Source organism: Rattus norvegicus, chromosome 2, assembly GCF_021556685.1.
Source record: "Rattus norvegicus strain SHRSP/BbbUtx chromosome 2, alternate assembly SHRSP_T2T, whole genome shotgun sequence".
Taxonomy (NCBI): Eukaryota; Metazoa; Chordata; class Mammalia; order Rodentia; family Muridae; genus Rattus; species Rattus norvegicus.
The window spans coordinates 135,953,742-135,959,377 of record NC_141535.1 but is presented as its reverse complement, the minus strand read 5'-3'; the positions used below and the strand labels follow the sequence as shown (position 1 = coordinate 135,959,377).

At 41.7% G+C, this 5,636-nt stretch overlaps 1 long non-coding RNA gene across 1 annotated transcript; it reads left to right on the top strand.

The window, feature by feature from the left end:
• The first annotated feature begins 695 nt into the window (after positions 1-695).
• LOC147996239 (uncharacterized) lies at positions 696-5,394 on the top strand. Its single transcript, XR_015674480.1, has 4 exons — positions 696-1,121; positions 1,956-2,130; positions 2,991-3,198; positions 3,597-5,394. It is a non-coding gene; the product is annotated as an uncharacterized LOC147996239 (long non-coding RNA).
• The last annotated feature ends 242 nt before the right edge of the window (positions 5,395-5,636 follow it).

The window sequence follows — 5,636 nt, the reverse complement described above, 5'->3', positions numbered from 1 at the left end:
TGTCTGGTCCCAGAGGGATTTTGCCTTTGTGTGTCCTGAGTCTACTAGGCAGGTCACTTAGAGTAGAAAAGTTGGTCTTACCTCTGGTCTCGGGCCTGAAGTCACTCCTTGGGGCTAGGTTTCAGCTCTCCACGAGGGCAGCAACCAAAAGGGCCTGTCCCTACTTCTGGGACCCTGTGTGCAGCGGGCCCTGATGGCGCTAGGTGTTTTACTCCATCACTACTCCTCTAAGGCACACAGATGCAGGGGTCAATACACATCCAACTAATCCGTCAAGATTGCTCAGGAACAAAGCTGACTAAAATAATATCTTTAAATACATGATTATTTGTGTAGCTTTATTGACTTTTTATGTCTCATTTATTCAATATGAAATGCATATTTACTTATTTCCCTTTGTTCATACATCCTGTATCTAGCTGAGAGAGGTTTGAGAGCAGTGCAAAAGCTTTTCCACACTCTGTATGCTTTGGATAATTGTGGAAGAAGGCACAGACCTTAAGCATGGTTCAGAACAACGATCTCAACTTCATATATGTAATTAAATCAATAGTTTCCAAATTTTCTTTTTACTTCTATAATGTGTTTTTTTGAAATGCCTTTAGTGGTGAAAGTTTCATGATTCAGATCATACTTATGTGAGTATATAACATACAGAATGAAGACATCTTTTCTTTTTTGTTGTTGTTTTTCAGGATAGAAACTCACTATGCAATTCTGGATGCTCTGCAACACGCTATATTGACCAGGCTGGCCTCAAACTCAAACAGTTCTTAAATTTTTTTTATAAATGTAGAGTATCTTTTACATTTATTTTTATTTATGTGTATGTGCCTGGTGAGTTTATATGTATCATCTGTGTGGCGGTGCTTGGAGAGGCCACAGGAGGGTGTCAGATCCTCTAGAACTGGAATTACAGGTAGGTGGTTGTGAGCCACCTGAACTTGATATAAGCATTTGGAACCAAATTCAGGTCTTTGGAATATTACATGGCAATCTAAAAGACTGGGCCACCTGCCAGCCCTGATGCAGAGAATTTTGAGACAAGGACAAAAATGATTCATGCGGCAAGGAGCGTTCATGGCCTCACTTTTCATTCACAGCAAATTATGGTGACTCAGGTAAGCAGAAGAGTCAAGAGACAACCATGAAAAGAATGACCTTGTAGGAATCTCTGCTCAAGAAAAGACAGATAAATTCTAAACATAAAGAATGGGAGCAATGGGAGGAGAAGCTCTTGGTCCTGCCAAGGCTGGACCCCCTAGTGTAGGGGAATGTCAGGGTGGGAAGAGGGGGTAGTTGGGGAGGGGGAACACCCTCATAGAAGAAGGGGGAGAGGGGATGGGATAGTGGAATTATGGATGGGAAAGTGGGAAGGGGAATAACATTTTACATGTCAATAAAAAACATCCAATAAAAAAAGAATTGAGAGAAAATGTGGAGAATAGGTTAAAAATTAGAAGCAAAGCAGGGAAGGAACTGGTGAGAACATTAGGAGTGGACATGGAGTTGCTTTCCCAGTGACTTGCAGAACAGCATCACCTGGCTCTATCTATATCATCCTCCTGTGGGATGTTAAAATTAGAATAGCTTTTGTTTTCAATTTGTCTGTCATTTGAAAGTTACAAATGGCTTGGTCCAAATGAGGCTTCGCTTGTAGATGGGCTGCAGTTTTATAGTCAAAGCAGCATGAGGACATTCTAGGAAGCAAGAGAACCAAATGAGAATGACTATCTGGAAGTCTTGAAGTTATGCTAATTAGGCAGTGATTAGGCTTCTCCAGCAAAGGGTGGCGTTTTTATAGTGAAGCATTTGAGAAATGAAGCCGGCACACTGATTGCAGATTTTAATGAACTGAGATGATTAGGTTAAGAAGCTGGTTTGTAATGTACTCAGGATCTTCAAGTCCCTTTTACTTCTCATTGTTTAATCCTATGTGGCATGAACTGCGAAAGGAACAGTGTCAAAGCCTGTAGAACTGCAATTATAGAAATTCGTTACGGAAACCATGACGTTTGCAGTGGCATTATGACAGAGCAATCACACAGTGAACACAGGAGGGAAAATTCACTGAAGAAACATCAGACTGGGTGTGTAATCAGAGAGGAAAGGAAAGCATCAATGACTAAGGTAGGTTTTGAACACAAAGAGAGTAGAATAGAAAATTAAAAACAGGTAATCATGAAATCATTTAAACACTGAAATATTATTGATTCTTAAAAAGTATTCTTATGTATATGCTATGTGTGTATGTGTGTGAATGTGTGCACCTATGAGTTTAGGCATGTATGTACTCTAACGTGTGTGGAGGTTAGAGGGCAACATGGGTCTGCCTTTGCCTTCTGTCAGCTTTAAGACAGAATCTTTTGTTCTCTGTTGCATACAGCAGCCTAGCTGGCCTGTGAGTTTCTGGGTTTTGGGTATTCTAACCCTGATCTTTATGATTGCAGAGCAAACACTTTACCTTCTGAGCTACCTCCTAAGTCTTTTTACTTCTTGAGTAAACATGTTTATTGAGAAGGTCTATCAATCATTCAGTTCCTGTGGCTCACCAAGCACCTGATAATAAACAATACCACCAGTGAAAGCAAGGTCCCTTTGCCATTGTGTTTATGATTAAAATATTTTATTTTTAATTATGTAAATTGATAATATATTGTAGAGATATAGATGTGTGTGTGTGTGTGTGTGTGTGTGTGTGTGTGTGTGTGTGTGTGTTTCCTGTGGAGACCAGAAGAGGGTATGAGATCACCTGGAGCTGGAGTTACAGGTGGTTGTGAGCTACGCAAATGTGGGTGCTGGATACTGAACCATAGTTCTCTGCAAGGATGTACAATCTTTCAACCTTTGAGCCATTGCTCCAGTCCCACTGTTTATCATTTAACTGGAGACCTATACATTGTTCCAGTTCATGATGGCAGTTAAAGGAAATGTCATAAGACATTATAAGACTGACAGATAACAGACATTCTTTTCTTACCTTTTTGGAGATTGTAAATTCAACATCAAGGTGCTGGAAGACTGTGTGTTTGTTGAGTGCTGGCTTCTTCACAGCCATTTTCTCACTATAAACTCGTGTGGCAGAAGGAGCCAGAGATACGCCTGATGTCTCTTCTATAGCGTCTCTTCCTCAAGATCTGTCTAATTACAGCACACCCACCACTGTCTGGCAGATTAGATGTCAAAATAAATTTTGAGGTACGTAAACACTGAGTATGTCTCTGATGCATATTATCACAATTACACACAAATGTGCAATTATTAAAGGAAATGCTTATGAAAGGATGACCTTTTGGTTCTCTAAGAATGTTTAATATAAGGATCATATTTGGCTTGGGTGAGTAGGGCTACCCAGGGTTGAGGAAATGGCTCCGTGGGTAAAAATGCTTGGCATGGAAGCACGACTGCCTGCGTTGAAAGCCAATGCACGCAGAAGCTGGACACACAGAACAAGCAGCAGTAACCACAGTGCCCCCAGGGAAAGGTGGGACTTAGGAGCAGGAGGCTGATGGGAAATTAGCCTTTGTACCTCAGTAGTGAGAATTGGGCGGGGCCGCCCACAAGACCAATCTAATGGTAATTCTCCCGCTTTATAGGATGGTGAAATCAGAAGAAAAGACCTGTGGGAAATGTCCCTCACAGAGTTGGTTGTTGCACTGTGCAGCAGGTAACTGGAGTCTTGCATACGGAGATCACAGCAGCTCAGTTTGCAGCTCTCTGATGACTGGAGCCGGAACAGGAAGGCGCTACTGGGGAGATAATGATGTGCAGGCAGGCTCCAGTGCGTCTCAGTCATGTCAGACTCATAGAGGAACCCACAGCAGGCCCTGGGGACAGTCTAGATGAACGATTTATTTTAAAACAGTTTGGAAGCGTAAGTCTGTTTGCCAGCAATTGGTTAAGAAGTTTTGACTTTTCATTTGAACTCTATCACAAACATTTTCTTCCTCCTGTGTGGTATTTGAGTGGCCAGAGAGAAAGAAATACTTTTAACTTAGCTAGGGAGAAGCTGAGTCAGGGTGAGGATGAGATTAGAATGAGCAGGGTGTAGTTATTTGGTTCCCAGGCTCTTGCAGAAATGCATTTTAGCTAGCATGGCAATCTGTGGAGAAGGTTCCCTGAGGCCTTGGAGGCTGCTCAGATCTGTGTGATACTTGTCCTTAGAAGGCAGGAACCCAGAATGCTTTTAAGGATGCTTCTGGTTCCTTTTTATCACCAACAAGCTTGAGCTAGATTTTCTTCTCTACAGTCCTGCTTTGAAAGACTTCACCTGCTTTGAAGTCACTTTCCTTGAATCCCCTAGACTTTTCTCAAAGATCACCCATATCCAGGTCCCAGAAACCCAGGTTCCAAAACCCCATCTGAAATACTCCACAATGGCCTCCCTACCCATCTTTCCCTCCCCTGCTCAGCTACCTCATAAGACCTTGAAGCTTCACATGAAGTAGTTAATGCCTTTGTCTTTCTTTTTATAGTTTATCACATAGATAAGATAATATATTTTAATCACATATGCAAACTTCAGTAGTCTTTGAAGGTGATGGGTGACAGGACACTTTGAGTGGAAAGGTGTTGCAGATCTGGCAATGGGCATCCAATAATATTCAAGATACAGTGTGAAAACTTAAGAAAAGGTCTAAGAAAGGGGGCAGGGTTTAACGGCAGTGTAGAAGAGGAAAAGGGGGAAAAACACCAGGAAAGGTAGGGAAGGTAAGAAACAGTAATAAATGGAGTGGGTGAATATGGATTTTTTACATCTTATACATGCATGGGTATGCTGTAATTTAACTTGCTTTGTCTAAATTAATATACAGAAATGTAGCGGTGAACCACTGAGCTCCTGGTAGGTGATCACACTTCTTGCCACCAGAGTTCTCTGGATTTGCAAATGAAAAGACACATACAAGAAAAACCTATATACTTAATAAGCTCTAACTTGCTCAATGGCTGTGCACTTCCAACCTTCCCACATCTAAATTTATTGTTCATCTTTGTTGTCCTGTTTCCTTCTGGGCAGCCCTCCCATAGGGCAACTTTCTCTTTGCACGTACATTTCAGATGTCTCACCCTCCTGTTCCTTCACAGCAGGGTCTGTCCTAAGACCCTCTCATGGTGTGGCCGAATCCCCTCACCTTCTCCCGTATGTTTCTTTCTTGGGAATTCTAAAAGTCCCACCTCTTTTCTCTTGCTCAACCATTGGCCACGGGCAACTTTATTTCCCAATCAGAGTCAACTGGGGACAGGCTTCCTTTAGCCTACAGGCAGGCCACTGCAAACAGGTTCTTTTGGGTAACACAATTAGCATGAGAACACAAACCATTATACAGAAATGTTTATAAAAATGTTTTTAAAATAACTAATAAAGCCCAAACATTACGTTTGAGTTGAACTTTGGAAATTATTTCAGTGATTTGATAACTCTTGGTATCTGGGATTTGACTTTTGGGAAGCTAAGAGGATGTGCTGATAGAAATGGAACATTGAAAGAAATTATAGTGTGATATTAAGACCAATCATAGTCACAGCAGTGACAGGTTTAGGGGAAGAGGTATATTTGAAGTGTGTGTGTGGAGATGAGGGGTGGTGTGGGGGGTAAAATGTGAGCAGGATGAAGGTACCAGGTGTCCTCTCTGCCT